A 26695-nucleotide genomic window follows, 5' to 3' on the forward strand; every position below is an offset into this window, starting at 1 on the left:
TTTTTTTTTTGTGGTACCAGGGATTGAACTCGGGTCCTTGCGCTTGCAAGGCAGGCCACCAAACTGCTGAGCTACATCCCCGGCCCCTTGCATGGTTTTAATTTTTTTTCTGAATTCTGAAAATCCACTTGAAGATTGTATTTTTGTTTGTTTTTTATTGAGGTGAAATTCATATAACATAAATGAACCATCTTAATGTGTAGAAACAAGTGGTGTAAATGTACAATCACAGTGTGGTGCAACCACCACCCTGCCTAGTTCCAAAACATTTCCATCACCCCGAAAGAGGAGCTTTTCCCTAGTGAGTACTCCCTTCCTACTCCTCCAGCCTCAGACAGCTACCACTTTACTTTCTGCCTCTGTGGTTTTCTCTCTCATGATGTTCGTTTCATGGAAGTCATTTTTGTGTCTGGTCTCTTTTACTTAGCCTACTATTTTCAAAGTCCATCCCGACGGTAGCATGTATCAGTTCTTCTTGCTATGACTGAATAATATTCCATTGTTCATATATTCCACATTTTATTTATTCATTCACCCATCAGTGGATAACTGTGTTGACATTTTGACTATTGTCCTGTGGTGCTTCTATGAACATTGATTTACAAGTATTTGGCTGAATACTTGCTTTCAATTCTTTTATGTATGTACCTGAGGCCACGCTAAGGTGGAATCGCTGGGTCACATGGTAATGCTACGTTTAACTTTTTTGAGGAATTTGTACTATGTTTCACATGATAGTCTAACAAAAAATTGCTCACTGTTGCAGAATATCACCTTGCTGCCAGCAATGCCTCAATCAGCCTCATTTGAGGCGACTGTGTCCTTGGTGACTGACATACAGGCACCATCGCTGGATTACGAGTATTACATCCAAGCATTTATGCATTACAAAATATGATTTTATAAGATCATTTCCTTTGTGCATTAGACCCTGATGATTAGGTTCATTTTTAAATTGTTTATAGAAGTGGACTACATTACCCATACTATGAGAACAACTAGGATAACTATTACAGACTATTATAACTATTTTTAAAAGGTGATTAAGTCCAGTCGAGTTGAGAATCACTACCAAAGAGTGCAGAACTGCCCGGCATCTCTGTGATCCATTGAAGGAAGATGATATTGATATTCCAGGGCTGGGCAGGCCAGACTATTCACCTATTTTCCTGACAAAGCACTGTTGTTTCCGTACCTGTAGCTCAAAGATTACAGGTGCAGTGGTCACAAAGCCATTCTCAATGATGGCATTCATGGTGGAGGTGATGGGACACAGCATAATTTCTGCTCAAACAAGAGATGACCTCAGGGTGCCTCATCCTAGAAGCAGTTTTCCCCCACCAAAGCCATGATAATAACCCCCACACTGGTATACTCTGTAGAGAAAGAATCTCGTCACAAATAATGCCACAGAGAATTTTGAGAGGGTTAGTTTCCTTAAATTAGAACCAAGGAAAGATAGAACTGTAACATAGTTGATGAAAACGCTGTACTTAAAATATCACCCTACCCAGGAAATCCATGATAGCAGTTGTCTCCAGGATGTGCAGGAGGAAAATCTGACCAAAAATTCCACTTATTCTGTAGTGTTTGATTTCTTTGACTTAAAGGGGGTGGGGGGAGATTTAGCTCAGTGGTTCCACCGCCTGCTTCGCAAGTGTAAGGTTCCAAGTTCAATCCCCGATACCAAAAAAAAAAAAAAAAAAAAAACTTCTGAATAAAATACACTAGCATGTAGATATTGTAACTTCCGGGGAAGTGGGAGAAAGCATATTGGTTATATGCTCTCTGTAAACATCTGAATTATTTTCTCAAAATTAAATGTGTGTGTGCTCTTAAAGCAATCCTAGGAAGAAATTCAACATTTGTGATAGATTATTTTTTTCGACTCAAATAGGACCCATGTAGCCCAAAATTACAAAAATCACAGAATAGTGGATGACATAGGAGCAGGATGTTGAAGGAGTTGGCGGGGGGGACTGAGAGGACCAGGCCAGAGCCATTTTCTTTTTTTTGTTTGGTTTGCTTGTTTTTTTGTTTTTTGGTACCAGGGATTGAACTCAGGCCCTTACGCTTGTGAGGCGGGTGGCAGAAACACTGAGCCAAATTCCCAACCCACCAGAACCATTTTCTACTACCTCTTCCAGGGTCTGGAAAAAGGTTCCCACAGTCCCTCCCTCATAGAGGAGAGCCAGCATTAATACCACAGCCCCATGCAGTCGTAATCGTAGTTTGTTGTGTTTATGGACATTTACATTGCTGTTTTGTACTGTGTATATGGATCAGTTCAATTGATCTTTGATGTTCCTTGAATGCCATTCAGAGCAAAAGGGACTTTTCCAGGCATTGCCTCAGATGAATCTGTAGCCAGGTGGGACCCAATTGAGATTTCAGCCAAGAGTCGATGCCTAGCAGAGCCAACCAGTAAGACACCTATAGTAGATTAAAGATGACCACAAATTATTTGCTTTTCCTCCCATCAAAAAGTAGGGTGCATTTCCTGTGCCCTGGCCCTGGGCTGGCCATGACTTGCTTGACCAATAGAGTGCAGAAGCAGTGAAGTCCTAGAGCTTCCACAGTGCGATCACAAGACACTGCCACATCCACCGTGGCTGTTAGAGAACCCTACCTGGGAGAAGCCAAGGCATGGTAGACTGACTGCCATGAGACTGCCATCCTGTGAAGAGTCCAAGCCAGATGAACCAAGATGCCACGTGGAAGGACAGCAGGGCCCAGCCTCCCAAGTGGCACCAGATCTGGGGGTAAAGGCACCATCTTGGATATGTCAGCCCCAGTAGACATGAAATGGAGAGAAAATGAGAAACCCAGCCAACTGTCAGAATCACAGCCTCGGGTATGGGGTCCCACAGACCTGCTCAACCATCTCCAACCATATGTGACAACCCTGTCATCGCAGAACAGGAACTCCTCAGAAATTGATAGCCAGAGCCCTGTCCCAGATGACTAGTGCCTTAGAATTTCATGGCTACCTGGTAGGCAGAAATTCTTACATACCTTACGTATCTATTCCAGGTTCCACACAGAAATAGAGTTATCCTTGTCTTGCAGGTAATTGCTCTGACCATTCAAAAGAGATGCTGGACACAAGGTGAGATTCAGCCTTGCCTGTGGCATCCACTGATTTTCAAGTCCCCACAGTCATCTGGCTTCTTTCCAAAAGCCTTGTGCTATGTGTACAGACCCATGTGTGCCGTGTGCTGGGCTTCCAAAATAATGTGTGCACATCTGCACTGCATATTTCTGCTGTGCCTCCATATCTGGCCTTTTTGTTCTTATTTTGTTAGTTATGTATCAAAGGACAAATGCCAAAGTTTGCCCTATCAGCTGGGATTCCATTGGGGGTAGGAAGAAGACAGGAAAACTATTTGATTTTAAAAAGAAAGAAAAGGTAGGAAATTCTGGGATATCAGAATTAAATCAGCTTCATTCTTGTAAGACTTCCCAAAGCCACTAGTATACACATGTTCATTATGAGTTATCAAGAAGGAAACAGAAGATTTCCCCCAATCCCACTGACCGTGAAAGCAGTTATTGTATCCAGCATGGGGCCTGGGAGGATTAGGGTCTCACAGAGTGGCATCCCAGGCACTGGCTAGCATTGGATACTGTTCAGTGGTCAGATGGGCTCATGTTCTGCAGGCACAGCGCCCAGTTGCTGTTCTGGGGCTACCCAGATAGTGTGAGCCTTTTGGAAAGAGGTCAGAGGATAACTTGCAAGACTACATCCCATGTTACACCTGCTAACTCTTCTAACTGGTCAGAGCAATTACCATACTGACGGTTAAATACTTTTACCAACAACCCTGGAATTAAAAAGATCGAGAGAGAAAAATACAGCAATGATGGTAGAAACAATCCTACAGCCCATCTTGTCATAGTTAAAAAATCATTTTGCCTTTGTTTCTGTGAAGCTCGTGCCTTTAAAGACTCCCCAGACCCTTCACTTGACCTCAATAGAACTGTCCCTTGTATGCTGCCAAATGAGCTCTGTGATTAGTCATGCCCGTTTCAGCTGGCCAAGTGCCCAAGCAATGCCTGAGGCTGGGCCAAGTGTTTTTTCCCCCAATTTGAGCTGTCAAACCCACTCATTTTCCTAGGTTAGTAGTGGCAGTTCAGTTATCCTCAAAAAAGACATTTCCTGAAGGACAAGGCTCACATGCTTTCTAGAGCCACAGGCTCAGCCTGGTCAGACACAGGCCAGAGCTCAATTAGGAATTCAGAGCAGTAAATCCACACTCAAATAATTCTCACTCCCAGTGTTTATTGCAGGGTTCAAGTGACCATCTGGCCATTTTTTCTAGGTTCCTCATCCCCAGAATTTACTAAGAAAGAGGGATGTTGCTGCTATAGTCATTGACTTTATCAACTGGGGGCAGGGCAGCTCATACAACTTGGGGCTTAGGTTTTTGCATGGTTGAAACTACTATATCTTACATTCCCCCCACCCTTATAGGACTTTGGATATCAGGTTGTGATTTTACATTGACAGACTTGAAGCCTCCAGTGGCCTGAAAATATAGAGACACTAGGAGCCCCCCTGCTCACACCTGTCTCCCCAGCACCTAGGAGAGCTACCAGTTCACTGCCCCTCCCTGGGCATCTCATCTGCTCACTTGGGTTACAGGTAAGAAGCAGGAGAAAGGAGAAATCATGAAGAACAAAAGACATGTGTCAGTTAAGTACACACACCACACACACACACACACACACAACCAGTTATCTGGAAAATAATGGTATCAGTCCTAGAAATCCACTTGGAAGATTATTCTTATATCTCATTATCCTGGACTGCATCACTGAATGAGCCCCTGAGTGAATAAATCCATGCAGAAAGGGGAAATTCTCAAACTAGGTACCTGGCTGCCCTACACAAAATAGGAGTCCTTCATGAGAAAGGACAAGGTGGATGATGAATCGGTAACTCTGGTGTCTGATGTAGATCAAATGAAAAGATTGGGTCTGCTTTTAATCCTAATAAATGAAGGTTTTTTTAAAGCTATGTTTTGGCATGCCTGTCCATGGGTCAAGATATGACTTAGTGTTATTTATGTACGATTCTACTGAGAAACGCATGCGCATCTGGCCAATGAACGTATCCAGTAGTGGGTAAGTGGGTTGTTCTTTTTAAGTAAATCTCTCTGAGTCAGAAATTGAGTACAGCCCTTCATCCTTTGGGCTTCTTCATGAATCGCCAGACCACATCCCTTTGCATTTACTGTCCTGTGTTGTGTTGCAAATTAAGTTTTAAAAGACATTTTTTCCCAAAGAAAATTTAAAGAATAGAGTACCCCACAACCACCACCCAGGATAATGAACTATAGCTGCTGTCATCCCAGGAGGGCTTAATGACAGTGTTCAGTGTGTGTGTGGACAGCCGAGGTATCCTTCAAAGTTGTCTCTGTGAATGGGCTTCAAGATGTTTTATTATCATCTGTTTCAAAGAAACTCACTATTAATTGCATATTGTCATATCTCTTAGTCCAACACAACTGTTAGCCCAAAAAAGCAATTCTCTCCTTGGGAGAAGGGAATGGGCACATAGCCTGATTTTTTTCCCATGACATAAGTGCTTTTTCTAGGACCTTCTTAGGTCCATTCCTTGTTTTTTTGGACAAGATCAAGTTGAGGGCAGGCGCCATTCTTCTCAGCTCTGTTCCAGGCAGGAGAGGATGGGGCTTTTCCATTCCAGCAGTCCAAGGTATCCAACACAACCAGAGTGGCAATTCTCAGGGACATTTATAGAGTGCGCCAGGGACATAGAGACATCAGGGCCACAGAACTGAGGTAGAGGTGCTGGCTGCTGCTGGCCTTTCCCCCATGCTGTCTTCTACCCACTGTGTGATCAATGCTGGAAGAAACAAGGTTTAAGGAGAGGCTGGTGGGGGATTCATGTGAGTAATAATATCACGAAAAGAAAGTGCAAAACTAGAATGGAAATGTTCACAATTTTTAACCGGAGGGCTATTAACTCCAACAAGAAGGTGGCAATATCAGTTTTGAGCCAGGTTCAGTAGTTTTAGTCCATTTTGAACAATCACAGGGAATTGAACCAACTGTGGCCTAATCCATTCCCACCACATCCCTGTTCTTATTCACTTTCAAAGGCTCCCACTGCCTGCAAGATAAAGCCCAGACCTTCAGCGTGGCATAGAAGTCCCTCATGAACAGGCCCAACCTCCAATTCCTGCAATGATTCCTACCCCACCTTCCCACAGCCACAGTGGAGACACAGAGGCACTCACTGCTCCCAAGGCCAGTGTTCCTCGTGCCTTCAGAGCCTAGCTCACGCTGCTCTCTCTTCCCAGGATGCCTTCTTTCCCTTTTGCCTAATAAATGCTTGTTCATTCTTCAGGATCTGATTGAAATGTCATCTCTTATTTATCACCACTGGCAGAATTCCTCCTACCTCCTCTGGGCTTTGTGCACTTTGCTCCTACCTCAACTACAGCACTGATCACGTTGTGTCACCACCATGTTCCTCTGCTAGACTGTGAGTTATCTTCTCATTGGGAATTGCGTCTGACTGATGATGAAAGGGCGAGCAGTCATTACAGGGGAGGGAAGGACAAGTAGTTTGTTGGGGGTCTGGAGGAAGAACGGATAGACAGATGGGTCGAAGGAGAGATAAATGGATGGAATGACAGATGGATAGAGAGATGGGTAATTGAGTGGATGGATGGATATCCCATATTATATTAGACATATTGCACCATTAAAGAGAATCTCACAATTCTAAGAACTGAAAGAAATCTGTAAACCAAGAATCATTGAATTGAAACTCAGGTGATCCTAGTCCTAGTTGGTTGATAGGTCCCTGTGTCCTATTTAATAAATCAGGAAGGCATTTTCTGCTCTAATGGTCTGAGTCAGTAATAGAACTTTCTGCAGGAATGGAAATGTTCTAAAATTTGTTCTGTTCAATTGGATAGCCATTGACATGTAACTATCGTATATTTGAAATGTGATGAGAGCAGAAAGGCACTGCATTCATAACTAAATTTTAATTAATTTTAATTCTATATTTAAACAACCATGTATGCATAGTGGCTACCATATTAGACAGCATAGGTGTAAACTATCATGCACAATATTACTCCTCAAGTGTACTTCTTTTAACACCATGAAATGTCTTTGCTACACATTCTCCAACTGCACAAATCCTTTTGTCCAGGTAATAAAGACACCTATGTTGGGTGAAGTGAGCACTGTTCTATCCTCTCTCAATGGCACATAACTCCTCCACTGACTTTGGTCCATTAGTCTATAACACCTACCTGGGCTGAACTAACACAGTTAGAATTCCAAGGACCAGGTCCAAGATGCCAAATCAACAGGTCAAAAATCTACTGATGAATCTAAAGGTATAACTTGTTACATCTACAGTTTGAGTCCTGTTCCTCAAACAGGTCATCTAGCAGAGGGCAAGAATGGTGTCTTCATCATCAACACAAATTTCAAAACATCTAGAATCACATCTGGCACTTAGCAGGTGCTCATTAAAGTTTGCTAAGTGAATTTACTGGTATTGCAGATAAAGGAGAGGAGAATTCTAGGGACAGGCTGAGACTCTTGTGACTAATGATTTCAATCCCAAAAACCTATTTGGCCATCCCATAAAACCTCACTCCACATTCACTGACAGACAAATTTAAATACCTTCTGTGTGTCTCATCTTAAGCATTTCACCATTTGCTCAAGACCCAAGATATAGAATACAATAGACAAATTCCTTCTCTTCAAAGAATGCACAGTTTAGTTAGGAAACAGAAAGACATGCAACCAATTCTCATTCTAGAGGCTACTCACTCTAACAGAAATAAACATAAGGAGAGATACACCAGCTCCTCCCCTAAAACAGTTTAAAAGTCTCTGGTTGGATACATGGTGACCATCAGATTTCACTCCCAGAACCCCCTTCAATGAAGGACTCGCTACTAGGCGTACTGTTGACTACTCTTTATTCACTTACAGGTCAAGACAGGAGTATAGAGGCTTGGCCATCTCATCCCAGCTCTGGGTAACTGAAGAATCTTCTTAGCTCCAAAGGTTCAGCTAACACTGTCCTTGGTCCTGTATCACAGCCCAATTCCTCCCTCTGTGCATTTCTACTTTCTTCTCCTAAACTCCATCTCAGAGTCTACTTCCCAGGAAGCCCAACTTAAATGATTAATGCCACAGTGGTAAAGAGAACATAGGGGAAGGTAGGGTTTCAGAGCTGTGTCACTTCCATTTGGTTTATAATGAGATAAGTACTCACTGGTGGAAGATGAAACACTGTTATCCTGTGGCATAACACAGTCAGTCCAGGCCTGCTGCAAAAGCAGCCACAGGAAGAGTGCCAGGATATACACTAGGAGAAGGGGATGCATTTGCCTTTGGAGTATTCCAGATACTTGAGAAATGAGGCAGCAATAGAAATGATAAGGACAATGGAGTATCTACAATTAAGCTTCACTACTACTTATGGGGGAAAAAAGCAAGAAAAACCTGAAAAGATTAAACCCAACTGAAAACTAGGAGTGGAAGCCAGAAGTCCTTCTCAGTGACAGAGAAAGAGATTCTCAACCCCTGCAGTAGGAAAAGAGAAAAAGCTGAAGGCCAGGATATAGCTCAGAATAACTGAGCCTAACCAAGAAGATCTGCTCTGCCAAAATCTTCAGGACAGGATGAGAGGCTGAAAAAAGGCATAGGAACAGCTGGCTTATTTTCTAAGCCTACAAAGTCGTCAACCCCTTCTATCAATAAGTGGCATTTTGGGGCTGGAGATGTAGCTCAGTGGTAGAGCACTTGCCTAACAGGAGTGAGGCCCTGAGTTCAATCTCCAGCACCCCAAGGAAGAAGGAGGAGGAGGAAGAGAAGGAGGAGAACAAGGGTTAGTTGAGTCACAGAATAACCACCCAGGACAAATTATGCGTCACGAAAGAAAAAAGAAATCATACCCTTAAGGATTTCCAAAACAGAGGCAGCATATAACAGTAGAATGAGCATGGAATCATGTTTTGTTTTTTTCGTTATTTTTTGGTTTGGGTGAGAGGGGGTTGGTACTGAGAATTGAACTCAAGATCTTGTGCTTGCAAAGCAGGCAGTGGAATCACGGAGCTAAACCCCCAGTCCTGGAATCATGTTTTGAAGGTGCTCAATTACCAGGCTGGAGTACAAGGCTGGATAGATAAGAGTGTGTCATTTTAGACCCTGCTCCTAAAATAAAATATATGATAGCTTGGCAAGAATCCTAGAAGGTGGTGCAAGCTCACACCTTGGTGGTTCCTTGAAGAGTGGAGAAAGTAATGCCTGTGGATTGAAAAAAATCTGTATTAGTCACTTTCCTGTCACTGGGATAAAATACCTGACATCTTCAATTTAAAGGCTGGGAGATTTATTTGGTTCATGGTTTTTTATGTATTCCATGCCTAGTTGGTTAGCTCCAAGGCAGCAAAAGAAGAGCGGATGGGCTTGGGAGAGAAAAGCTCTTCAACTCATGGCAGCCAAGAAGCAGAGAGAGAAAGGAGGAATCAGAAACAAAAAATACATTCTCCCAGATCTCACTCCCAGTGACCCATTGCCCAGTGACTCACTAGTAAGTGTGGTGTTCCCATGATCCAGTCATGCTCCAAACATATGAGACTTTGGGGGAACATTTTAGATCTAAACCATAACAGACTCCAAAACAATAGAGGAAGTTAGCAACTTAGAACAGTTGGGAGCCCAGTGGATTCACATCCCATGGTAGGAAGATTCAGTTATCAAGTAAGAAGGGGAAGGATGGAGGGCAATGACATGCATTATAGTTATTCCAACGTAATCCCTCACCCATTTTTTTTGTTTTTTTGTTTTTGTTTTTGGTACCGGGGATCGAACTCGGGTCCTTATGCTTGGGAGACAGGCAGCAGAACCACTGAGCTAAATCCCCAGCCCTCCCTCAGCAATTTTTATGATCCAGAGCCCACTGACAAGAAGAAGAAGAAGAAGTGAGGTTCTTCAAGAGAAATTCCAATACCACAGCAGGTGTACACTCTTGTGATTCCCCAGTCCTTCACCAAAGGGTCTTTGACAGTTTACTGAGACAACTGATCTGCAGAGAGAGGATACCCAAACATTCTGAGGACTGCAGGGACAGGATTCACCTTAACACTGATATCCAGAGATCTTTTATCGCAGCGTCCCTTCTGAACCAAGTTCTAAATGGAATCTTGGCCAACATCTGACTCAAAGTGTCTGCTGAGACCAAAGACCCACCAGGTGTTCATTTCTTTAGCCCATTGTCTGTTACTTTTCCCAACACCTGAAGTTAAAGGAGGAAAGGTTCATTTAGCTCACGGTTTGTAGAGGTTTCAGTCCATAGTTGGCTGGCTCCAAGGCAAGGTGGCATGGCAGAGGGGCATCACAGGGGAGAAACAGTTCATGGTGGGCAGAAGATGGCAAAACAAGCAAGCAAACTAACAAGTGACCACAGCAGCTTCTTTCTGCCCCTTTTGTGTTTTATCTCGGCTATGTGGCTTAGGGCAGGTGCCAAGCCAATCAGTGTAATCACCCTTCGTCACAGCATCACACATTCCAGATTCAGCCACCTCTGAAAAAGCCTCACCTATGACTGCAGAAGGCTTTGGGGGAACATCTAGACACAAGTCATAACACCCATGGAGGTGAAATCAGAACAGATCTGCACTGCATCTTTGATCTGAAGGGAAAACTTCTACTTCCACCTCCCAAAGAAGATAATAAAGAATTTTTTTTAAAACGTTACTCAAGGGCTGTGACAAAAATCTAGGATCTCTCTCAAAGATCTAGAGCTGCATTATTCCTTTGGTAGCCCAGTTTTTTGAGAACTTGAAATGTGACTCATGCAACCGAGGGATTGAATTCTTTTTATTTTAACTATTGTGATAAAATGTTAAAACTTATATGTGATTCAGGTATTGGAAAATTTTTAATATATTTGCAACAACCTTAATGTATGTGTCTACTTTTTCTATTGCAAATTTTACAAAATCCAAATATAGATCGAGGAGTTCTGCTAAAACTTTAACATTTGAATTGGAATATACTGTGAATATTAACACACTTATTACCCAAAGAGGACTACTAAATTTAAATAATACTGCATGTTTATTACATGTTAAATATTTTACTAGAGCCAGACACACAGCTGTAGTCCCAGCTAGCCAGCTGGCTCCAGCTACTCAAGGACTCTGTAGCTGGCGGTGGGAGACTCACTCAGCCAAGGAGACTGAACTCAACCTGAACAACATAGCAACCCTATAGAAAAAAATAGTTAACAAATTGAGCTATAATAAAATATGTTAGTAAAATTAATTTCCTGTCTCACAGCTTTCTTGGTGGTTTCTTTGTGGTTCACATGACATATACTATAAAGTAAAAAGCACTAAAGACTCCAAACACATCTCCATTTCACTCCAAACACGTCACCAATTCGCTGCCTACAAAAACCAGACAGACCCTACAGAATAACTGGAGACCAGTGATGATGAACCCCCCTGGCACACACGTGGCAGCTGGCTGCTGGTAATCACTGAAAGCTCTAAAAGGTTCACCGTCACTGTAGACTATGACAGACTCCACAGAAAGAGGCCCGCTGCAGACACCAGGACAGGTGTAATTTCTTTCCCGAGCAAATTAGCAGTGTGTTAGGCCCGTGTCATGTAGCTCTTGATTTGACAAATGTGTTCTTTCCTATCCTTATCAGAAAAGAGAGTCAAGAACGATTCTCACAGACACGGAATGGACAACAGCACCCATTTACAATTTTGCAGCAATTGCTGTCTGTCCTGAATCAGAGGCCAATTGCTACCCCTATCTCTTTGTCAAATTAATTTCTCCCAGTTTTACAATTTTTCCACATGTAAAATTAGATAACTTATATCTACTTCACGAGGCTGCTATGAAGACCAGTATGAGCGAAGACATAGACTTGTCAGCAAGTAGTAATTAATAAATGTAGGTCTCGCTTCCTCTCAGGAGTCAGAGGTGAAACCCTGAGTCTTGAGTGAGGAAACAGGAAAAGCATCTATGTTAGGGGACTAGAGTATTCTCAGTGATATGTACTAGCTGGCACTTGGCTTATCTACAAGGGTATCTATTATGCAACTGAGGCTGAAAGCAAGGATCCAGTACCAGAATCATCTTGCAAAGCTTTTAAAATATATGATCAAGACCCATTCGAGTTATTCTAACTTAAAGTTTTAACAATTGCAGTCAATTCAATCATTGGAAAACTTTTAAATACATTCAGAAAATACCAGATATTGTTCAGAAGTTCCCCCAGGTGATTCCCCTATGCAGCCAGGGTCAAGAGCAACTTTTCCTACCCGATCATCTTGTCCTAAGTCTCGAATAAGTGATCGCCCCTCCTGGCTGCCTTTCTAAATTAAAACTGAATGCCCATCAGCCACGGATCAAGATTAATGAGATACTAGCATCTGGTGTGTTCCTCAAGATCCTTGATACGGGAAGGGAGGCTCAAGACATAATTAGGGCCTTGTCATTACCATCCCTTCACATTCAAAGGAAGAATGAGAAGAGGGAGGCAGTTCTTTTCTCCCCCACACTCGGCCTCCCCTTGTCCTGGATTTATTATTCTGAGGGTGTCGTGAGGTCCAGGGCCTAAGGATGGCTGGGAAGCATATTAATGTGCAGGCCAGCCCCGCTCAGGTGTGAGCTGAAGTGTGATACTGTTCGCTACTAAATACAGCAACCCTGGTGTCAGCATATTTGCAACGTATTTCAAGATTGGGTCAGGAGGTCAGGAGCTGATGATGGATTTTATATTTATTTATTTATTTATTTATTTAGCTTACTAGTAAAGTTGAGATTTGTAGGGTTCTCAAGCCACTGCTGTCAAATCTGCTGGTCACAGAGAAGAAAATAGATTCTGGCTGGGACATTCTGTCTGGTCAGCTGTCTGAACCGCCATGGGTTTCCCTACCTCCTGGGTGGGGCAGGCAGCTGGGTCTGAGGCAGAAGGCCCCCCTGTGCCCTGGAGAAGCACAGCACCTTTGCATTTCACGGTGATTGTGCCAGTCACACACTTCAAGGGTGCGGTCAATTATTCCCAGGGCCTTCACTTCTTAGTGCCAAGTAGCTCCTCACTGCACTCGTGAAGAGAGCTCAGGAAATGAGATCTTCAGGAGCAGGGGCCAACCTCTTGCTGCTTATGGTTAGTATTACACACTACTACACACACATGCTCACCCACATACACGCAATGTAGGGAAATGTTTAAGTCACATTATTTCTAATCTCTGTATCTTTTCACTAAAAATGGAAGATAAATGGTACCAATTCTCACTAAAATCTGAGAAGTGAACCAGTCCAATCTCCTATCAATGCCACATCACCCTCGCCTTTTAGTAAAGTCTAACGTCATCCATGACCAAAATATAAGGCAAATGAGCAATGTCAACAATTTCTGACCCTAAACCAATAGAATTGTGGAACCAATAACAAGACTGAACATAGACTGAGCAGCAAAGGAGACTTATTTACGGTTAAGAATAAGACAAGTGGGAGATAAATAAACTTCCTGTCCTGTTGAGGGTTAGGAGTTTATAGATATAAAGAAATGGGGGATTGAGGGGAGGAGTGGGCTAATAAAGAGGGAGAACAGTTATGTCTTTTCTGGTGCAACTTCTTTTCATTCCTTCTATGGTTATTTCGTGTCATCATGGCTATTTTCATGGGGGGAGGGTTATTTAGCACGCAGGTAGCATCATAATAAAGTTAGAGGTTGTCTGGCAGTCACTCTGGCAGCCATCTTGGATCCAACTGGTTTCAGCCAGCCTGAGAGACCCATGGTGTACAGATTGCTGACCTCAAAGATAAACAAGATTAGGGTGGGGAAGAAATTCAGTTATGTCAAGTAGGCAGTACAAGATTAGGGAAACATAACAGGAATAGAAGATTTCTTCAACTGATGAAAAAAATCTCATGTTTAAGAGTAAAATGGTAACATGTCATTATAACCATGTTTACTTTATATCATAGCAAAAGTCCTTGGCAGAGCACTAAGGTAAGAAAAGAATTGCTCAGTGGGAATTTGTTATTACAGAACAAAAATAAGAAATTAAGCTATCATTATTCATAGTTAAATGAAACTGTTAACATTAAAACCCCAAGAGATTTTACAGAAAAATTTATTAAAATCTACTTATTATAATAATTTTGTCTGTTAATTGATGTAAAAGCATTTAGCAAGATTGCTGGAGACACAAATCAAAATGCAGAAAACTGTACTTCTAAATTCCAGAACAAACAGAAATTATTTAAATTTTCAATAGCATTTGCTATTGTTTGGGTCAGGAACATCCCCAAAGGGTCATCCATGTGTTAAGACTTGGGCTTCAAGGCCAGGGAGTTAGCTCAGTGGTTCCGCCACCTGCCTCAAGAGTGCAAGGTCCAGAGTTTGATTCCCAGTACCAAAAAATAAAAAAAGACTTGGACTTCAGCTTGGCACAGTGCAAGGCAGAGCCTCGTAGAAGGCTCTGGGTCACCAGGTCATGAACTCAAAGGCATTGCAGACACTGGTCTCTTCCTCTCATTCTACTCCCGGCCTTGAAGTAAAGGTTTCCTTGACCATGAGTCTCCCACCATGATGCCCAAAAGCAACAGGCCAGCTTGCCATGGACTGAAACCTCCAGAACTCTGAACCAAAATAATCCTTTCCTCTTTTTAAGTCAACTATCTCAGGTATTCTGCTGCAGTAATGGGAAACTATACATTTAAAATAGAATTAAATACATAAAGTGTTTAGAAACATATCGCGGTGCTCTCACCCCTCATCCTGGGCTTGTTCACGGCCCCACACATCTTGCTCTACAGCAAGGAGAGTAAAGTTCAGCCTGACACCAACTCCACCCAGCACCCCCTGTGACCATGCATTCTCTGTCCTCTGTGTTCAGCGTGACCAAAACCTCCATCTGAGAGAGGACTAAAAGCACATCCCCCATTTTTTGTACCTGACACCTTGCCCCATTTACCTACCAGACCCCTCTCTTCCTCAAAGCTGATGTTAGAGCAAGGCACAAGGTCTGGACTGGCAAGTTTTAGGATGGAGGGAGGCAGTGTGAGTGGTTTAAAATGAGGCTAAAACCCCAAGGATATTGGTTGAAAATGAACAAAAAAGTTTGTGAATCAAAATTTTGGTATCAATGTGTAGGTTTGATTCCCACACTTACATCAGGCTACTTACGTGGCCTGGGGCAATTTACATAGAATTCCTCTGAGAAATGATTGAGGTGACATATGCCAGCAGCTTGGCATAAACTAAATGTTCAATAAATGTTAGCAATGAGGATGGTGCCTCCCAGGCGTTGAAGAGTGTTACAATTACCTAACAAATAGATGGACTTTTCTAATCCAAAAATCACTGAACTGAATTACTGGTTTTGGGTTTTTGTTTTTTTTTGCCTGCCACTGACAGACATAAATAAACATCTAAAGCTTCATAAGGGGGAGAATGTAGAGAGAGAAGCCCTTTGTGCATTCATAGTAGGGGTACAAACTGATATAAACTTTGTGAAGTAAATTATGGCAACTCATTATCAACAGTCCTTCAAAGTGTTCAAACGGAAATTGTACTTACAGGAGTTTATCTAAGGAAATAATCGTGGATGTGTGCCAAGACATACACAGAAGTACTTTCCCTGCAGCACTGTTGATGGTTAGCAAAAGTTGAGGGTATAATGGGAACAGGATCTAAATCTCCAACAATGGGGATCAAGGGCACAACAACAATTCTGTCTGAAGCCATCAGTGCTGGGGCTGAAAGGACTTATTAACAACATGACAAAATTTTCACAACATATTTTAAAGTTTAAGAAGCTGGCTTCAGAACAGAGGGAAATTCTTAAGTTTTATATGAAAAAGATAGGAAAGATACACTGAAATATTATAAGCAGCCATCTCAGGCAGCGGGAAGGATAACTACAATTGTCCCTTGATTCAGACACTGGATTTCCATATTGCCTTGAAAGAGCTTACGTGACAAAACTGCAACTTTTAGGGATGATGAGGGGGTCAGGAACCCTCACCTTGCACCGCGTGGCCACCTGCTCCTCTTGACCCAGCCCAGGACTGAGCTCAGCGTCACCACCCAGGGCGGCTTCTCTGCTTTGATTCCAAGCCATCCCCAGAGAAGATCTTGGGAAGACAGATTCCAGGGAATGTTTATATAAGCACTCATGAAAATGCCTATTAAAAAAAAGATTTCCAGCAAAGCAGGAAAATATTATTTTTGGAAACAAACCGAATATAACAACAACAACAAAAAAAAAACATTGAGCAGGGTGGTGGAAACAAAGATACTCTATTTTTGTGCCTCTGTGCTTCTCTCTCTTCACATGCACAGCATTTGCCAATAAGGTAATAATATCTTTAACCTCAGAAAATGTCACCAGTGGAGCAAAAGTGATTTGTTTGGAGGGGCAGGCTGCACGTGATGAAAGTGAGACTCCAAGCCCAGGCCTGCCTCTGCCTCCCTTAGGAGAGAAGAAACTGGGAGGCCCTATTGTTATGCTGATGGCCTCTAGCGGAAAGCCTTTTTGCTGTACTGCCTGGGAGAAATAAATGAAAGGTGCTAAACTGAGAAGAGTTATAAATTCTTCTTTCTTGGTGCCTTTCTGTATTTTCCAAATCCCTCTACAATGGATTTGAATTGCTGCGTAACCAAGCTGTTGATACCATTTCTAAGAAGAGTACGAGGTGACAGCTCCAGCCACCTCCATGGGATCCTGTCAATTGCCCTGGAGAGATCTCCATCGCCTCCCGGTTGCCTGAAACACAAACAGGGACTTGCATTTCAGTGCGATAAAGCTTCAAGTTCAATCCTAGCCCGGGGAAGGGAGAAGAGGACATGTGTCCGTGTCCCCCCACCCCCATACTGGGAATTGAACTCGGGGCCTCGCACTTGCAGACAGGTGCTGTACCATTGAGCTACACCCTCAGCCCAGGTCTGCTTCTTGGGAATGAGCTCCTCTGTTTAGGTGTCCACGTCCACTCCTAACTGCCGGCCCACAGACCACCCTCTGGGCTACCTGAGCTGATTTTCTTTTCCCTGTTTCTAGGTCATTAAATAAAGAGTGCACCTGACCATTGGTTACAAGATGGGAGAGGACAGAAAGGGACCATCCCACAGACCGGCTCTGCCACTGCTCCCATATGGGCCCCCTGGGTCAGCTCATCTGGCTCAATGAGTCTGGATTCTCCATGTTCCACAGCCTCAGAAAGGAACTGAAACCCCAAGTTCGACTAAATGAAGAAGCTTTTGGACTTAATATCCTACAGGAGGGACCATGAAGCCCAACATGCTGCCCAGACCCACTCTGATGGCCTCCTGGGTTGTCACCAGACCAGGCCAGAGGTCAGAAGCTACTAAGATTGGGCCCCAACCCCAGCTGTACTCCTGCTCATCCAGTCCCCACAGCCATGTTCCTTACACTCACTAACACAGGTTCCTCACTGGCATTGTAAGAACTGTGTGAGAAGACAGGTGCCTCGCACACCAAGCTCTTACTCATTATTTTCTCTGCCTTATTTCCATACCCACATGCAAATTTGTTTATAGCCCTGAACATAAAGGAATCAAAGACTATTAATTATCGTTCCCATAATTTTTCTCCTCAGGTCCACTGATCCATAAAAAACAAATAGTCAGGGATTTAGCTCAGTGCCACCGTGCCTGCCTTGCAAGCACAAGGTCCTGAATTCAATCCCTGGTATCAAAAAAAAAAAAAAAAAAAAAAAAAAGATAAATATAATAGGCAACCAGGCGGGAAATAATAACCCTGCTTTTGTAGGTTTCTGTTTTTTAGAGGAAAACTAATAAAGGAATACAAAAAGCTGAATTTCCCAGCCTTAAATTTTAAATGTGTACCTAAAATTTTATTCAATGCACAAATAAGTATAAGCCACTTTTTGAAATTATAGCCATTTAAGCACAAAAGGAAGAGAAAACCCATTGGAGAGGATGGAAAATCGCCTAAAGAGAAGGAGCCCTGGAGTAGATCAGGGCTGACTGGGAGCAAACAAGAGATACCTAGGAAAAGCAACCAGAGCGCACAGGGGAGAAAGGAGGATCTGAAGAAAGGAGAGGCTCTGAGAAGAGAACGACAGATAACAAGGATCCCCTCTCTCAGTGCCTCCGACCCTTTCCCGCTCTGCCAGCTCTCTGCACAAAGACGCAGCCCCAGAACCGGGATTTAGCTCATGCTTCCGCCACCTGCCTCGCAAGCATAAGGTCCTGAGTTCGATTTCCGGTACCAAAAACAAACGGGGTGGGGGGGACCGACGCCCAGAATTCTTCAGGTGGAGCAATGGCGCCCTCTGGCGGATCATGTAGCTCCCGGCACCCGAGGCCTCTTGAGTCCCGTTGCCTTTCCTCTACTTTGGACACACTTTCCTTTCAGAGGCATTGAAGCATCTTTGGTTTAAAAACTTGGAAGGATAGAAGCCTGGAGATTTCCTTCCCCAACATCATTTACTTCCTGAAAGTGTTTAATTCTGCTTTCCTCCCAGGTGCCCAGCTCCAGGGGCAGTCACCCCAACAGGAGAAGGTACCGCCCCCAGAAGCCCCAACATCAAAGGAGGCAGGGGTCAGGGGCTGGCAGGCAGAACAGGCACAGGCTGGGGCTCAGGCGTAGGACTGGGTGTACAAACTGCAGTGGATTCAGCCACAGAATGAAGTTTGGGGTGGGGAGAGGCTCAGGTCATTTCCTCCTAGGCTGAAATTGTCCTAGGCATATTCCTTCGGGAAATAAGCAGAGATGTGAGCAAGGATTTCTGTGCAAAGGTGTATCTGCAGCTTTATTAATACCCCTGATATTCTGGCCACAGCCGAGAAGGCCAATGGAAGGCGACTGGTCATCTAAAGGGCCACCCACAGAGCAGGAGAATGGCATGGGGTCACCAAAAACAGTTCACTTCTAAGTCACCTCTAATCTGTGTGCTTTTCTACTTCCGTGGGAAAATAAGTCTGCTTTTAAATGATGCAGTAGTCTTTTATGGCACGAAAAATAGTCGGTGTAATATTAAATTTTAAAAATACAAATCTGATGAAGGGAGGGCAGGGAAAGGGGGGAAAAGCAAGAACCAAGATATATTATGTAAAGGTACAAATCTCCAATGATGAGTGTCATTGGATTGTATACCTAAAATGTACCAATAAAAATTAATTTTTAGAAAAATACAAATCTGAATGTTATTACTCTATGGGATTGTCTTTCCTAACCCACTTTTAAGTCATATTTTATGTGCCCACATAAACCACATTTAATCCTTTCTAGAGTAAAATGCAAAATTGATAATGTGTGCAGTAGATGCCCCACTCCAAAATATGTGTGCATGTGGAGAGAAAGAGCGAAAAGGAATAAGCTCCCATCAAAAACATTCTAGCTAAGGATGGCTGTTCATTTTTAGTTTAGTTTGTGAATGGTGTTTGTCTTCATTTTCTACACTAAATAGACATTGTTTCTTAACTCGGAGGGCATTAAGGGTTTTTTTCAAGGAACTGGGTCGTGGCACAGGCCCATCCTCCCTTCCTTTCTCACCTCACGTGTCACAGCCAGAAGACCCTGGGAAGTCCAGCTGACTGTAAAAGCAGTGCTCACGTCCAGCAGCTTCCAGGGCCAGTGCCTGAGCCGCACGCTCCCGGAGCAGCCTCCTCCCCAGAGGAGGTAACAGCTGAAGCTGTACTGAGAGTTCATTCTTGGCGTAGACGGGTTTATCGCTGCCATGCAGTGGTTCTAATCTGGGCTTAGTTGGGACCCTGAACTTAAACTCCCACTCTGTTGTTTCCTCGTGTGAAATCTAGAGCAAGTGACTGAACTTCTCAATTTCCTCACCTAGAAAACGGAGATATGGTTATTATACCTCTCACAATGGCTGGGAAAGTCGGTGTGATATCTTAGGCTGTACTCTATGAAACTGCATTTTTGTGGATCTAAAATGGGTAGACACAATTTCCAGTGTCAGCAATGGTCTCGTGTCCTCAAAGCTATTTTATCCCCATTTCACAGATCAGATTGTAAGGGTGGAAAGCGGAAAGGAACAGGACTGCCAGTATCAGGTCCTAGCCCTCCTCCTGCCCCCCGCATACTCTCTCACTACATACCCCTCACCCTCCCGACCTCATTACAGTTACTTCCACTTGCTAGAACTTCTCCCCGCAGGGGGAGCCCTGGAGACCCACCTCTTAACCCCAGAGAGATGACATCACAAGGGGGAGCTGAGCCCTGCACCCTCTCTCCCCAGGAACAGGTGTGCTGGCAGGTGCCAAGGTGGCAGTCTGGGCCTCCTCCCACCCTGGGGAAGGTGCAGAGCCTGTGACAAGCAGCCTGGTGGCAGTGCTCCCCCTGGTCCTCATTAACTCAGTTCCTGTAAGTTCCTTTGCACCAGGTACTGAGAGGAGCCGGGGCCAGGAGAGACAATATCGGGGGCAGGAAAAGGGAAAGAAACTCTGGTTAACCTGCCAGAGCTTCAGCAGGGTTAGCACCACTTGGGACACTTCTTTGAGAGGCCAGACCTGGAGTCAACTTTTACCTGAAATTATACTGCCCTGGCCAGAGCTGCTGATGACCCAACGCTTTGAGGAGCTTGGGCTTTCTTTTTGCATCTTTCAAATTCAGGTCTATGTGTCAGCTCTGCCAGTGGGCTGGAGGTTCACCGAGAGGGGATGCAGGGGCAGGATGGCTGAAGGTGTTGTGTTAGGAGCTCCATGGATAACTGCAACTTGTTTGAGAAAGGTTTGCATGGCTCATTTCACTCAACACTCCCAGAAGCCCGGTTGTGTGAGAGTCAGGACCACTCTGAAGTGATCATCTGGCTCAAAAGAGCTACAGCTGATGCCCAGGTTCACACGGGGAGCGTGAGAGCCAGGATTCAAGCTCCTGCATCCAGTGTTTCCAAGCTCCATTCTTTTTCCAAGTTGCTCACAGATCTGAAGAAGAAGAATTGTTCTACAATGGAGTTTCCCAAACCGAGATTGGGGGGTGGCGGGGGTGGCGGGCAGATACTTCTGGATACTGACTCAGATAGAACACAAAGTTGTGGTCCATAAACTTCTACAAAAGAAGGAGGAGGAAGAGGAAAAGCAAAAGATGAGGAGAGGGAAAAGGAAGAGGGGGAAGGGAAGGAGTAAGTATGGGTTACCCAGTTATTCATGCACTCATCAGTCCAACTGCTTTGTGCCACTACTTTTCAAATACCTGTAGATATTATGACAATTAAGATACAATTCATTGTATTGCTACTTGCTACTGTTGCTTGGTTGCAGTGATAACAAGCAACTCCAAAATTTCAGTGGTTTACAACAGCCAGCATTCAATACTGACTTGGATTGCATGTAGGCTACAGGTTAACAGAGGCTCCATTCTGCTCTGCTCCCTGTGTCTCCTCATTCCAGGACTCCAGTTGAAGGAGCAGTCCCTAAATATCACATCCAGCAACAGGCCTTGTGAGCCACACAATTGCATATAATAGTGTTGCCCTGTCACCATGGAGAGAGGACATTCTCTTCCACACAGGAAGATTACAGATGCAAGAGCCTCTTCCTGGGACATGACAATCATGAACTGCAATGCAACCTCACCGTGTGGATTTCTTTCCATGAGCACAGAGAAAGGTGGAACTCTGGAGAAGATGGGAGATTCCTGCTAGAGGGATAAATTGAAAACCCAATTATAAAACACACAGGTTGCTCCCGATCTGAGTTGCATCTGTTGTTTGTCACATGTACCAAGGAGGGAGGTAAGGTTTCCAAAATGGAATCCACGATTTACATATTAGATTTAAGGTCAGCCTCAAATTTTCCCCATTTGCATCTGCCTTGAAGAGCCTCCAACAGGAGCTCAGTCGAGGTAGGTTCATGAGAATGGCCCTCTGAAAGCTTCCAAAAAAAGATGGCATGAACAACTTCTACTAATCACCTCAGGGACCAGAGTCCAGCAGAACCGCACAGAGTCTTGTCAATTCATCTATCCAAGAAACACGTCAGAACTACTGTGCCCCCCACATGCTATACAAAGACAGTAAGAGACAGATCTCCCTCTCCAAGAGCTCCCAGCTGAACAGCCAGCCTCCCAGCCTCACTGGCAAACGAAACATGGCTCCAAGTTTCCATAACTTGGCCAAAGTTGCACACACTGAGTTAGACCAGAAATTGGGGGCTTGGGCTCTGAGTCTCCTTTCTCTATACCATATGCTTCCTTGATTAGTGTCACTTTTCATTCAAGTTCCTTCCTCTGTGTCATTTTGCATAGCTTTTCCTTCCCACCAACGAGGCAATGTGGGGCCCACTTCTTGGTAACAAAGGGAAACTGGTAAGAAAGAACAACATGTATGCAGAAGGCAGGTGTCAGCTGCCTGCAACCAGAGGCACCCAGGGAGGGGAGAGACTCCAGCACTTATTTTAATTATGTAAATGATGAAAGAGCCTTTTACCCCATCCCTTCCATCAGAACTCTTGGAGCATTTGAGGCTTTGATGAATGAGGCCAAGAATGATATTCGTGTTACCCAAGAAAGACACCGTGGGGCTGTTCTGGGCTCGATTTGGGCACCTTACTCAATATTCAAGCCGGGCTTGAATATCTTTCCTTGTATCTTATCGACCAGGTACAAAAGGATGTTTTTTAAAGGAGAAAAAATCTCTTCCTTCGTGTGCTGTTCTAAACTCAGTGGGTTCTCTTTTCAGCCAGGTGAGAAAAAGTTGTAATCTCAATGCGGAGAGCCCTTCTGAATGCCTGCGGCCTGGGAGGTATAATGAACAAGCCTCCGTCTTGGATCGGTTCCCAGACCTACAACATGAGAAGGCTGTGGTGTCTAAACAGAAGTCCCTGGCTTTCTTTCAGTCCCCAGTCTTATTAGGCTTGATGCTTCTTTATTATGTTTTGTTCTGCATCTCTAAATCCCCCTTCCGAGGCACAACGCTGCAAACACGGGGTCTGCAGGCCCCAGAGCATTGTCCCCCGGTCGCCATGGCAACTCGAGCGCATCCACACCAAGCAGTTTACTCCCAGTGAAATAGAGAGCTTGGGCTCTAAGCTTGCACCTCACACACACCCACCCGAGTCAGTGAATATCCCCAAGGGGGGTTCTGTTTATGAGCAAGAGTTGGCAAGCGCCAAAGGGGCACCACAACTGTATTTTATTTGCTTTATTAAAATGCCTAGGATACACATTCAATTTCTATTTATTATTGTTTCACCTGTGCTGAGAGGGGAGCTGCCGGCACTTGATACAGGGGCTGTGAGGCTGTAGAGTTTCACTTTGGTGTCGGTGGGTAACAGATGCGAAATGCGGTTTCATAATAGCGTCATATAGGACTTTGTACTTTTACAACACCTTTCATCAGAGAGTCTCAGGGCTCCCTCATTAGTGCCCCCCTCCCCTGGGAAGGAGGTAAGTGGGGAGTGGGTGCCCCCACATGATGAGCCCTAGGCAAGAGGAGGCCCTGAGCTGGTTGCTGAGACATAAACAGAGCACAGAGCCACAGACGGGCCAGGGAGCCCCCAACTGAGGGAGCTGCCCCACTCACGTAATTATCCTGCAATCGTACCCATCATTTGCATTTTTAATCCCTCTCATTAAACGGACAGCTTCGGTGTGGGGAACTTGTCTCTGAGCATCTCACCCCACTGAATGCCTGTGGCTGGCCCTTTTCTGCAGTTACCAGGCATCCTGACAAGAAAGGCGATGGAAATGTCCACTCTGTCTACCTGCACATGACCCACCTATGCAGACAGGTACAGGTAGGGGGGGGCGTCTGCCACTGTGAAAACACAGAGGAAGTCCTGACAGTCACCGAGTTCCCAACCCAGATACCCACAGTAAACCCAAAGTCACCTAAAAACCTTTTCTCCACCCAAGCTGCAACTCAACAGAAGCGCTAAAAGCAGGTGAGGTCTTGGGCAGACGCACTGCTACCATGGAGGCACCCAAGCCCCAGGGATATTTTGCTAAACTCCCCACCCTCAGCTGCCAGTACCAGAGGGGGTGGTCCATCCGTCCATGCCAACAGAAGACCCTAGAAGAGACCCACATTTCCCACAGACAATAAACCATTCAATATTTAGTCTCCTGTGTCTAACTTATTTCACCTAACATTATGGCCTCAGGTTCTAAACATCTACCTACAAAATATAAATTAAGTAGTAAGTAAAATAAAGAGGATAGGAAAGAGGGAAGCAGACTTTTTGGAGATGAGGAAGGGAACCAAGAAGAAGGGGAGAAAGGGAAGAAAAGGAAGGGGACAAATCTAAAATGATGGAGATACACTATATACATTCCTCAGGACAAGTGTAATTAGTATGTATCGAAAATATAACCAATGGAAAACAGAGAAACACACAGAAACATTCCGACCATATTCCCTGCCCTTGACCATCAGCAGTGCCGGCTCCATGGGAACAGGGCTTTGGTCTGTTCTGTTTCCACCTGGGATATAATGAACTCCATAAACTTCTGCTGATGACAAGATATCTGCATGGATCCCACTCAGCCCGGCTCAGGAAGAGGAGCTGGCAATGCATCAGATGACCCCTTTGAGCCAGTCTCTCCTGCTGAACAAGGGTGCCTTCTCTACCCAGCGAGAGGCAGAGCCCAGGGCTCGCTGCCCTTGTCTGGACATACTCCCACTGGAGACCTGGCTCATGTCACCCCTAGAGCTGCATCTTCTGACCCACCTGTTCACCGTTCCCCTCCTCGCGAGTCCCCCACACTGCTGGGAAGGAGGGAGGTGGGGAGTGGGTCCTCCACCGCTGTTCCTTTACATTTCATTCTTGCTTTATTTTCATTGTAGCAGTTACAGATGTTTGCACCTACCATGCTTGTTTTGCATCTCTGTCCCCACTCCCGTGTAAGCTCCATGAGGTCAAGGGTTGTATCTTTCTTGCTTCACAACTCCATTCCCAGGGCCTGGATCCATGCCACATACACAGGAAAGGCTCAATAAATATACACATGGACCAAAAGAATTGTGAAAGAGAAAGTGCCAAAGATAACAGAACCAAAAGCATTTATTTCAGACACCACTTTTCATATTATCGCACTGCTCATATTTATCAACATTCACCGCAAATCAGAGCTATTGAAACCCTTTTTAGACTTGAACAAATTTCCAGAGTCACTGTGTGTACAAAACACAGCCACACAACATATCATTATCTCTCGGGTTCCAAGGGATCCCACGGTTGGTGTTCTCGGAGCCTGCCTCAGCCTCTGGGGCTTCATTAATGTAATTATAGACACAAGTTACCAGTGGGTATGTAACCAGGTGGGTGTGACAATCTGGATGGAACAAACCACTAAAAGGCAAATTTGAGCCAATCAGTGGTCTGCCTGGTCCATTCTACAGATGTGGAAACTGAAGCTCTGGCAGGCAAAGGGACCTGCCTTGTACCACCTGTGGCCAACACGGAGGAGAGGGCAGAGAGTTTTTTTGTTTTTGTTTTTGTTTTTGGAACCAGAGATCAAACTTGGGACCTTGCACTTGCAAGGCAGGCAGTAGCACCACTGAGCTAAATCCCCAGCACTGGGGATTTTTTTAGATGAGGTTTTTTTCAAAACAACTATGACTTTTTCAATATAAATGGAACATAAATAAAAGGATGTGTGATAAACTGGCCTCAAATGAATACACTGTCGAGGAGATTTACTCCTCTTAAAACTCTAAGACTCAAGGAACAATCACCCTCACTGGGTACACATGGCATGCTGTCATCCAAAGGGAACACGGCAGCAAGCGTTCAGCTGAGTCCCCCACCCCACGTCTTCTTGGGACCCTTCCCACTGTGTCATACTGGAGAGACAACCCTCAACAGCCCTCACCAAGCTTCTCGCTTTACTGTAAGGGAAGACAGGAAAAAAGCAGCACCAGCACCGTGAGGCCAGCCAGACGCATGCTATCAGACTGTCTTGGATTGGGAGAAAAAAAGCACCTTTGTCCTGCTAAGGCTGTCCTCTGTCCTTTCAAAGCATTTTCCCCTCAGCTCCCCCGCACCAGGCAAGCCAGGTCCCCAAGGAGCTTAATCCGCATCTGGTTTTGTCTTCTGGCCCCAGAGGTGTAAACTCTCAGATGACCCCTCCCATCCTGTCTTCTGCACCAATGTCCCACCTGTGCTCACATGTATGCAGTGCTCCCTGCTGCCATCCAAGCTTTTGACGAGCACTTAAGGCTCCCTCAATCTGACCTTGTTTCCAAACATAGCTGCCCAAACTCTAAATGTTCCCAAGTACAGGGCACGGCAGTATTTGGACCTTGAAGATGTACATCTTGCAAGTGGCTTTATCGAGTGGGAGGTGTTTGGCTGCGATACTCAGATACTCAGTTGACCCTTACACCAACCCCTTGCAATGCCATTCTTGTAAATGCTATGATATTAGCCAGGCTCGGTGGCACACACACCTATAATTCCAGCACTGAGAAGCCTGTAGTGGGGGTGTCAAGTTCAAGCCTAACCAGGGCAACTTAGGGAAACCCTGTCTCACAGTTTTAGAATAACAAATAGAAAGGGTTGGGGGATATAGCTCAGTGGTAGCATGTCCCTGGGTTTATCCTAGTACCAAAAAAAAAAAAAGTTATGTCATGTCTCCATTACTTGATCTCTTTTAAAACAATCTTCATGGACTTCAATAACTACTTCTTTTTTTTTTTTTTTTTTTTTTTT

The sequence above is a fragment of the Fukomys damarensis genome, unplaced genomic scaffold (genome assembly GCF_012274545.1).
Source record: "Fukomys damarensis isolate Sample0158 unplaced genomic scaffold, DMR_v1.0_HiC HiC_scaffold_16, whole genome shotgun sequence".
In the NCBI taxonomy this organism is placed as follows: Eukaryota; Metazoa; Chordata; class Mammalia; order Rodentia; family Bathyergidae; genus Fukomys; species Fukomys damarensis.